Source organism: Nicotiana sylvestris, chromosome 7 (assembly GCF_000393655.2).
Source record: "Nicotiana sylvestris chromosome 7, ASM39365v2, whole genome shotgun sequence".
Lineage (NCBI taxonomy): Eukaryota > Viridiplantae > Streptophyta > Magnoliopsida > Solanales > Solanaceae > Nicotiana > Nicotiana sylvestris.
Genome location: NC_091063.1, coordinates 24815245 through 24827117, shown reverse-complemented (window position 1 = coordinate 24827117; position 11873 = coordinate 24815245).

The window sequence follows — 11873 nt, the reverse complement described above, 5'->3', positions numbered from 1 at the left end:
GAATCTACATCAAGTGTCAACAATACGTCATCATTGGCATCTTCGCTTATGACAAGAATTGTGTCAAATGCGAAATTTGCGGTAGAAATTTTTGACGGGTCCGGGCATTTTGGGATGTGGCAAGGCGAGGTTCTAGATGTCCTTTTTCAACAAGGGCTAGATCTGGCCATTGAAGAAAAGAAACCAGATGTTATTGGAGAAGAAGATTGGAAGATTCTCAACCGTGTTGCTTGCGGTACCATTCGATCCTACCTTGCTAGAGAGCAGAAATATCCATACACAAAGGAAACTTCTGCAAGTAAATTATGGAAAGCACTGGAGGATAAATTTTTGAAGAAAAACAGTCAAAATAAATTGTACATGAAGAAGAGACTGTTTCACTTCACCTATGTTCCTGGTACCACGATGAATGAACATATCACCAGTTTCAATAAGTTGGTCACAGATTTGCAAAATATGGATACAACTTATGATGATGGTGACTTGGCCTTGATGTTGTTGGCGTCACTTCCTGATGAGTACGAGCACCTTGAAACTACTCTACTCCATGGAAATGACGAAGTTTCTCTCAGAGAAGTTTGTTCGGCTTTGTACAGCTATGAACAAAGAAAGCGAGAAAAACAGAAGGGCGGAGAAGGAGAAGCACTATTTGTGAGGGGTCGTCCTCAAAATCAAACGAGGACAAAGAAGGGAAGATCCAAGTCAAGATCCAGACCCAGCAAAGATGAATGTGCCTTTTGTCGAGAAAAAGGGCACTGGAAGAAAGACTGTCCGAAGTTGAAGAATAAGGCCAAACATAACAATGGAAAGGCCATTATGGATTCAAATGTAGCTGATTGTGATGATTCAGACTTCTCATTAGTTACAACAGAGTCATCAACATCATCAGACATATGGTTGATGGACTCGGCTTGTAGCTATCATATGTGTCCCAACAGGGACTGGTTCGTGGAATTTCAAGAAGGAGAATATGGAGTCGTCCACACAGCGGATAACAGCCCTCTTACCTCATATGGCATTGGTTCAATACGATTAAGGAACCATGATGGAATGATCAGAACATTAACAGATGTTCGATATGTACCGGATTTGAAGAAGAATCTCATCTCTGTGGGAGCCCTAGAATCAAAAGGGTTCAAAATCATTGCAGAAAATGGAGTGATGAGAGTATGCTCCGGTGCACTAGTGGTAATGAAGGCTAATCGGAAGAATAATAATATGTACCGCTATCGTGGCAGTACAGTTATTGGGACAGCGACAGTGACATCCAGTGACGACAAAGAGGCAGAAGCAACCAAGCTATGGCACATGCGCTTGGGACATGCTGGAGGAAAATCCTTGAAAACTCTATCAGATCAAGGATTGTTAAAAGGAGTAAAGGCTTGCAACTTGGAGTTTTGTGAGCATTGTGTCAAAGGGAAACAGACAAGGGTTAAATTTGGTACAACGATCCATAATACTAAAGGCATTTTGGATTATGTACACTCTGATGTTTGGGGTCCTTCCAAAACACCTTCATTGGGTGGGAAGCACTATTTTGTAACCTTTGTTGATGATTTTTCTCGAAGAGTGTGGGTGTATACAATGAAAAACAAAGATGAAGTGCTGGGAATTTTTCTCAAATGGAAGACGATGGTGGAGAATCAAACAGGCAGGAGGATCAAGTGTATTCGCACAGACAATGGAGGTGAATACAAAAATGATCATTTCAATAAGGTCTGTGAAAATGATGGCATCGTCCGACACTTCACTGTTAGACATACACCACAACAGAATGGAGTGGCAGAACGTATGAACCGGACCTTGCTGGAGAAGGTACGGTGTATGTTGTCCAATGCTGGCTTGGGCAAAGAATTTTGGGCTGAGGCAATTACATATGCATGCCACCTCATTAATCGTCTACCATCTGCTGCTATTGATGGCAAGACACCATTTGAAAAATGGTATGGAAAGCCTGCTGTAGATTATGACTCTTTGCACGTGTTTGGCTCAACTGCATATTATCATGTGACAGAGTCAAAATTGGATCCAAGGGCAAAGAAGGCTATTTTTATGGGAATTACTTCTGGAGTCAAAGGATATCGCTTATGGTGTCCTATGACAAAGAAAGTAATATTCAGCAGAGATGTTACCTTTGATGAATTTGCTATGGTAAATAAGGTAACAGAAGATACCAAACAAAATGAAGGTGCTTCTAAGCAGGTGGAGTTTGAGGGAAAATTTATTTTTCCTACACAAGAAGCAGAGGAGGAAACAAATGAAGATTACCCTCTGGAAGGAGAGCCAGTAGAGGAGATTCCAACTCAGGAACCTCAACAACAACTTGAATCAATAGCAACCAGCAGGCCAAAAAGAACAATAACGAAACCTGTTCGTCTCATAGAGACGGTTGCTTGTGCAACCTCAATTGTAGCTGATGATGTTCCTACCACTTATAAAGATGCTGTCCAAAGTTCAGAAGAAGATAAGTGGAGGATTGCCATGAATGATGAAATACAGTCCCTTCATCAGAATCATACATGGAGATTGGCCAATCTCCCGAAGGGAAAGAAGGCAATTGGGTGCAAATGGGTATTTGCAAAGAAGGAAGGATTTCCTAACCAAGTAGATGTTCGCTACAAAGCAAGATTGGTGGCCAAAGGATATGCTCAAAAGGATGGAATTGATTACAATGAAGTGTTTTCTCCAGTTGTAAAACATTCCTCCATTAGAATTATGTTGGCTTTGGTAGCACAATTGGATTTGGAACTAGTTCAGATGGATGTAAAAACTGCATTTTTACATGGAAACTTGGAGGAGGAAATCTACATGACTCAGCCAGAAGGATTCAAAGTTGCTGGAAAAGAAAATATGGTATGCAAACTTGAAAAATCGTTGTACGGATTGAAACAATCTTCTAGACAATGGTACAAGCGATTTGACGAGTTTATGTTGCGGCAAGGGTACAAGAGAAGCAAATACGATCATTGTGTGTATTTGCGCAAGCTTAAAGATGGTTCCTTTGTATATCTTCTCCTATATGTTGATGATATGTTGATAGCTTCCAAGAATTCGGAAGAAATTGATAAGTTGAAGATTCAACTGAAGAAGGAGTTCGAGATGAAGGATCTGGGTGAGGCAAAGAAAATTCTTGGCATGGAGATAATTAGAGATAGACGTTCAAAGAAACTCTGTTTATCTCAGAAAGAATATTTGAAAAGAGTACTACAACGTTTTGGCATAGATGACAAGACTAAGCCAGTTAGTACTCCACTTGCTCCCCATTTTAAGCTAAGTACTAATATGTCGCCAATGGATGAAGCTGAACGAGAGTATATGTCAAAGGTACCATACGCAAATGTTGTTGGTAGCTTGATGTATGCAATGGTTTGCACAAGGCCTGACATTTCACAAGCTATTGGAGTTATTAGCAGATATATGCACAATCCAGGGAAGGAGCATTGGCAAGCTGTGAAGTGGATTCTACGGTATATTCATAATACTATAGATGTCGGGTTAGTTTTTGAGCAGGAAGACAATCAGTCTGTAGTTGGATATTGTGACTCAGATTTTGCGGGTGATCTGGACAAACGACGATCAACTACTGGTTATGTGTTTACTTTTGCAAAGGCACCAGTTAGTTGGAAGTCTACTTTGCAGTCAACAGTTGCTTTGTCTACAACAGAGGCAGAGTACATGGCTATTACAGAGGCTGTGAAAGAGGCAATTTGGCTTCAAGGATTGCTAAAGGAGCTTGGTGTTGAACAAAAAGGTATCACAATTTTTTGTGATAGTCAAAGTGCTATTCAATTAGCGAAGAACCAAGTTTATCATGCAAGGACGAAGCACATTGATGTTCGGTATCATTTCGTACGAGAAATCATAGAAGAAGGTGGAGTCACGGTGAAGAAAATTCATACTACGGAGAATCCTGCTGATATGCTGACAAAGGTGGTGACTGCGGTCAAGTTTCAACATTGTTTGGATTTGATCAACATTGTTGAACACTGAAGATTGAAGATGAAGACACAACCAAAATTTGTTATTGAGAGAAAATTGAAGATGTGGAATTTTGCCAAGGTGGAGATTTGTTGAAATTGGCAAAATGTTTGTCCCACATCGGTGGGAAAACAAAAGTTGGGGGGATTTTCCCCCTATAAAAGAAGGCTTAATGTTTAGGATTTAAACACACCTCTCATTTGCCTTCTCATCTGTTTAAGGCATTTGTATCTTCTCTCTTTAGTATTATTTCACTTGTATTTTTGGAGTGGAATAAAATATTGGTTGTGTCCGAGGAGTAGGCAAAATTAGCCGAACCTCGTAAATTCTGGTGTTCCTTTTATTGTTGCTTTATTGTCTTATTTATTATTTGGTGGCTGTCATAATTTTTGGTATAGTAGTTGTGACTTATTCACACTATATACATTTGGCTTCCGCAACAATTGGTATCAGAGCCAAGGTACTGTCTAAGTATGCTCTGTGGTTGCAGCATAGTCTGATCTTCCACATCAGAAAAGATTTATCTTGGTAACTGAGTCAAGGTTCTGTCTGAGTATGCTCTGTGGTTGCAGCTTAGTCTGATCTTCCACACCAGAAAGGAAATAATCTTGATTTGTGTCGTCAGCTATTAAATAATATTTGTGTCAAAGATGGGAGACAATAAACAAGAAGAATCTACATCAAGTGTCAATCCCTCTTAATTAAGACAAGAGAGGTTGCTTTGATGGTAAGCAACTCCCACTTCCAACTGAGAGGTTGTAAGTTCGAGTCTCCCCAAGAGCAAGGTGGGAAGTTCTTGGAGGGAAGGATGCCGGGGGTCTATTTGGAAACAGTCTCTCTACCCTAGGGTAGGGGTAAGGTCTGCGTACACACTACCCTCCCCAGACCCCACTAAGTGGAATTATACTGGGTTGTTGTTGTTGTTAATCAATTGTACCGTGCCAGCATATGATAAAAATTTGGAAATCCAAGAAGATATCTTTCCCATCATTTTATCCAGTAATGGTTGATATTGAATTATGGATAACCTCTTATCACTAAGAGTACCCCCAAATATCTAAATGGTAGTTCTCCTTTTACAAAAACAAGTGCATCAATAATTTGTTGTTGGGCAGTAAAGCTAACTCCTCCAAAGTAGATTGAACTCTTATCAACATTTGCTTGTAATCCTGATGCATGTGAGAACTCTTTAAAACAATCATAAAATATTATAACAGAAATCATGTCTCCCTTGCTAAACAATAGCATATCATCTCCAAATTTATCTGGATAATATTCAACTTCTCACACTTCGGATGAAAATTAAAATCAGGCAGCCTTCTCAGCTTCTTCAGGATTCTAGCGAAATACTCCATAGCTAGTACATAAAGGAAATGAGACACAAAATCTCCTTGTCTCAAACCTTTTTTGGCAGGAAATGGGGGAGCAGACAAACCATTAATAACCACGGAGTAAGACACAGTGGTCACATATGACATAATCCACTTTACAAACTTTATGGGAAAGTTTAAATAGTTGAGAACTTGTTCGAGAAACTTCCATTCCACAGAATCATATGCTTTCTTCATGTCAATCTTTAACATACATCTGGGTGATACTCCTTTCCTACCATATCTTTTGATTAGTTCATGGCTTAAAATAATATTGTCTGTATTAACCTTCCCTGGAACAAAGGCTGACTAACTATTATCAACCAGTGTATCCATCACCTTTTGTAACCTTTTGGTGAGAATTTTGGAGATAATTTTATACAGTATGGTGTAACAAGATATAAGCCTAAATTCGGTAATTTAGAGGGGTTTTTTACTTTTGAAATCAAACTGACATTAGTGCAGTTTATAGGTTTATAGAACTCGCCTGAGGAGAAGAAATCCAGAGCTGCACAAGTAACATCATTCCAAATTATAGGCTCACTCTTTTGAAAAACAGAGCGTTCAAACAATCACAAGCAGATGCCTTGAATCATCAATATCCATTAGTGCCTCTAATACTTCATTTTCCTTAACAGTAGCAGTCAATGACATCTATTGTTCCATGTTTAGAATCCCCCTTCTTTCATTACTTGAGGATTAATTGTCGGTAATTGATCCGCTGAAGTTGCCAGTAACTATTTATAAAAGCTCAAGATTTCATCTCCAATGTTTGCCTTACTCTGTAGTTAGGGGTATACATGGACCGGGTTGGTTCGGTTTTTATCAAAACCAAATCAAACCAACTATATCGGTTTGGATTGGTTTGGTTTTATCGGAGTTTCGGGTTTTTTGTTACTTACATATTATTTCAATCTTACTTTATTAAATATTTGATAAGTATATATCTATTTAGTAAAAATATAAAAATTGACAAACATATTATAGATTAAAATATTCTTATGGGAGAATTCTATTAGTAACACATAATAATTATTTTTTTAGTCGTCTGACAATAATTTTTCGTTGATATACACTTTCAGGTTAACCAAATTTAGTAATTAAACATAAAAATCAATATGATACCTAAATATTAATAACCACTTCACATTCGAAAAAGATATAAGAATTTAATAGATCTTAACATATGATATGAATATGGAAGAACAAAGAGATAGACGCATTTCAGGAACACTTGATAAGAAAGTGATCATACAACCCATTATTTAAGGTCAATAAATATGGAGCACTTCATATTCTATTAAAATTTATATCCCGCAAGAGAATCACAAATATTTCTAGACAATTTTTAAAGAAAAAGTTATATAAAATCCTAAAAATATATTTAAAAAATTATATATTTATATGTCGGGTTGGTTCGGGTTTTTTAACTCAATACCAAACCAAATCAAACCGAACCAAGTCGGGTTTTTTAATCGGTTTGGTTTGACTTTCGGTTTGATGCGGTTTTTCGGTTCGATTTGTACACCCCTATCTGTAGTATACTCCCTGTTGCATTTACTAGATTGTGTATACCATTTTGAGCTCTCCTACTTTTCATACTGGCAAAGAAATATGAACTATTCGAGTCTCCCAGTTTTAGCCACTGCACCCTTGATTTTTGTTTAAGAATGCTCTCTTCTACCAAATTTCATTTTTCTAGTTTCAACTTTATCTCTTGTTCTGCAAGAAAACTGTTTAAGTTATAGTAATCTCTTCTTTGATTTTGCAGTTCATCCAACTGCCTCCTGCACTCTTCCACTTTCATGCCAACATCAAAAAACTCTTCTTTATTTAGTTGCTTCATTCCTTGTTTTACTAATTTCATTTTTTGCCATATTCCTTTCATAATATTAGCATGTATTAATCTCCCCTAAGCTTCTTCAATAATACTTAGAAAGTCTTTATGGTCAGCTAGACAATTCAAGAACTTAAAAGGCTTAGATCCTTTATAAGTTTCTCCATCCAGTAGAATATTTAGTGGCGTATGATCAGAGCATCCTGGATTCATAGCAATAACCTCTATCTGTGGAATCTTAATCATCCATTCAGTATTTACTAAAGCTCTGTCCAATTTACTATGGACATGGTTGTTAATCCAAGTAAATTCCCAGTCAACTATTCTCAACTCTATCGTCCAAGTTTCTAGTAAATAATCCCTAAAATCCTTGATTTCTGCCTCCTGAATTGGATTCCCAAACTATCTGTCTTCCGAGGAAACTACAGCATTGTAATCTCCCATACAATCCAGGATTCCGACACATAGCATTAATCCCTCTTAGCTCCCGCCACAAACTCTTTCTATCCTGAACCATATGAAGACCATACACTGCTATAAACTGAAGATTTATTTGCATACTTCTAACAGTAACTATACCATGGATAGTTTGTATACCCATAGTCACCACATTAAACAGAATCCAAGCTGGATTCCATGGAACCAAAATTCTTCCTCTACTGCTATGAGTATGATTAGTGCACCAGTCTCATCTACGACCTATCTTCCTTGTTACTTTCTCAATATTTTTCTCTTTTATTCTATTCTCTAAGAAAGCAATTAGAGCAATATTATTCTCCTTAACAAAAAATTTCAACTCTTTCTGTTTATACAACTTATTCAGGCCCCTAATATTCTACGATACTATTTTCATACTAGCAAATAAAGAATCATTCCTTGGCTCCAACCAATAACTGCATTGCCCTTTCTCTTCTCTATTCTCAATACCTTTCTCTTCTCTATTCTTAATTCCCCCCATAATTTGTTGTTCATGAGTTTCAGCCAACAATCTAAATCCATTGACATTACTAATAACAGCTAAGTTGCTTGTGCCAATCCGAGAACTCTTAGCAGCAGATTTCCCTCTCACTTCATGCCATGCCTCATTTTGCTCTTGTGCTGCATCTACTGGAGTTACTTTCAAAACCTATTTAGGATTCACCTCTTTCTCTTGTTGTATTTGATCTGCCTATTTGCTCTTAACTTGCCCCTTGTTATTTTGTTTGACCTTGTCAATCTATATTTGCAATGGCTTCAGATTCATTCCTTTAGGCTGGTTTTCAACTGGCATTGCTGCAACTGCCTATACTTTTTCAAGAACCTTGCAATTGTGATGAACAAGCAAACAAGTGTGAAAATATTCTGGCTCCCAATCATATTCCACTATCTACTCAAATAGTTTTCTGTTTGGGTCCAATAGCTTGATCTTCCTAGGTAATTCTCTAGTCACATCCATTTCTATATGCACCCTGTAATATGAAATACGTTCAATCTTAGTCGTACATTCTTCAGCATACAAGGGAATACCCAAAGCACTTCCAATCCTACTCAAAGAATCCATTCCCCAACAATTAAAAGGAAAATTGGGAAATCTAACCCATAGGGGAATGGTTTGCAAAATCTCAGTGCCAAAATCGAACTCTGGTGACCGAACTTTCAGAATTATTGGTTTGTTTTGCAGAGCATAAGGTCCAGAAAATAGAACACCATCCTTATCTTCCATATAAGTAAATTTAACCACAAAATATTCATCATTATGATAATAAATTTTTGGTTTCGAAGTGAAATTCCATTGGATGCCATAAACCTCTCTAGCACTCCAATAGTTGGGGAGTCTCCAACAACATACAGTATAAGCGCATTCTTCCATTTTTATGTTTCTTTCTCCTGTTCCAATTTGCTCAGTTCAACAATTTTTTCATGATTTTGTATGGTGCCATAAAGTTCAGACTCATACCTCTCGAAGCCAATTTGTTACCAACAAATAAATTTTTCCACTTCGGGGGATCCTCTATTGACTGATTCAGATCCAATTTCTTTTGCGCATTCACCGGATATTTTTCTACTTGTCCCACAGAACTGGGAACCAAATCCTTGCCAGCACAATTATTTGTATCATCAGATATCGCTGGAATTGATTGAGCTATAGCTAGTATCCCAATTGTAATTGGTGTCTTGTTCACTTCCTTGCTTATCAACAATAGTGGCCTATTCTCCTTGTTATGATCTAGAAGAGGCTGAATTACAGCTGATATCCCAACATTAATTGGTGTCTTACTTGCATCCTCGCTCACTATCAATGATGGCCAATTTCCTTGTTATGTTCTTGTGGTTCAGGCAAAGTTTCTATCCCCAAGTTCTTGCAGATAGCTTCCGTCTTTGCCTTGTCACTCGTATGAGGTTGCTATATCCTTTTCAGACGACCCATACCACCCATTTTGCGATGTCGTCGCACGTTAGAAAGAATCCAATTGTATGCTGAGAGAAGCAGTTATGAGAGAGAACTAAGCATTATGCAATTTCCTAGGTCCTTGTAACCACCGTGTTACTCCCCGTAATATTTCGTTCCACATTATTATATTACGATTATGTTTTACCTTGCAGTACTACATGATGATGATGTTATGCCTTGCAGTACTACGTTACGATAATATTACGCTTTGCAGTATTAAATTATGACGATGTTGCACCATGTACTATTGTACATTAAATTTGTCATAAGGTAATTGACATCAGTCCAAGGAAAAGATTATTTGGAGATTATAAGGATTATGCTATTTTAAACAAGTGATGAGTAAATTTGTGAAGGTGAGAGGGGAAGCAAGTCAAAGAAAATGAATTTTCGTCCCCGTTTGGCATATTGGGATAAAATACGAGCCGAGCGCTATTACCCGTTATTTATGGACTAGTACCATACAAGGTACAATATGACCGTGATAGTATGATATATATAAAAAGATATTAAAAATAAGTAGAATTTTAAGTAATTTAAGAAATTTTTTAATTATACGGGTAATTGATTAATTACCGGATAACGGGACATTACCTAATTACCTAAATTGGATAAGGATTAAATATCTCCCCTATCTCCACGTGATAGTAAGTCACACCTTAAATAAATGAGTAAGAGTCATTTCTTATTAGGTGGCATATACTTGCACATTCATTACATTTCAAAGTCTTACCATATCAAAGACTATGCAATTCAAAGGTGGGAAGTTGGCCATTTTGTAAGGCTTCAAGTTTCCATTCTCAAAAACTCCTAAAATCAGATTTTATACTTTAAGCAACGAGATTTTTACAAGTCTCAACAATTCCAGCTAGTATTTTTAGACTCTTAGCAACGGAGAAATTTTATGGTTTTAAAGAAGTACGGCGCAATTTTTTTCAAGAATAACATACAAATTTTCCCTACTCCAGGTATGTTAAGGCTAAGTTTTTCCTTCATTTTGGCATGATCTCGTAATTACACAAGTCTAATAACGAGGCATAAAGAGAAATTCATATTCCTGAATTTATGTACATTTTTCTAGTTTCATAAGTTACAATATTCTCCATATCAGGGCTTCATATTCAATTGAGTATTTCCTTCTTCCAGTCAAGAGAGAAGAGAGTTTATATATACAGTATTATAGTATTTTCATTACCATCAAGCTATAATTGATGGGCAGGCCACTATCGGGCAACCTTTGATTAGATGGTAAGATATATACCGAGCCTACCGTGGTCGAGCGCCTATGAGCGAGCCGAGTTGGTCGAGATACAGAGCTTAGTATGGCCGAACACCTATGAGCGAGCCTACTATAGTAGAGCAGATATATATATATATACCGAGCCTTATAAGGCCGGACAACTATTTTACTTACTATATTAAGAGAGTTGAGTCGGTATCAGCAGGTAAGCATATCTTCAGATTATCTTTGACTTCTAGCTACTTGTAGTTATTATATTATCAGTTCAGTTTCAGCTTTCAGTTGTGATGACCCGGCCAGTCGTCTCATGAATTACCGCTCCATTTCCCCTATTTAAGCTTCTTTATACTTTGTTATCCGTGTTTTATGTGATCGGGTTGATTAGATTGAGTTCGGAGAGAATTTGGTAAGAAATGAGACTCTTAGTCTCTTTTAAGAAGGTTTGAGTTAGAAAAGTCAACCAGATGTTGACTTATGTGTTAGAGGGCTCAGATGTGAGTTCTGATGGTCTGGTTAGCTTCGGGAGGTGATTTATGACTTAGAAGTGTGATCGGAATGAGTTTTGGAGGTCCGGAGTAGAATTAGGCTTGAATTGGCGAAGTTGATATTTTGGCGATTTCCGGTTGATAAGTGAGATTTTGATATAAGGGTCGGAATGGATTTTTGAGAGTTGAAGTAGCTTCGTTGTGTCATTTGGGATGTGTGTGCAAAATTTCAGGTCATTCGAACGTGGTTTGGTTTGGTTTTTGATCGAAAACGTATTTCGGAAGATTTTAGAAACTTAGGCTTGAATCCGAGGTGATTTGGTAGATTTGATGTTGTTTGAGGTGATTTGATGATTGAAACAAGTTTGAATAAGGTATTGGGTCATGTTTGTCCTTTTGGTCGAGGTCTCGGGGGGCCTCGGGGTGATTTCGGATGGTTAACGGGAAGATTTGGGACTTGAGAGATTTTAGAAAATTGCTGCTTCTGGTGTTTTCGCACCTGCGGTTTGGGGATCGCAGGAGCGGTGCCGCA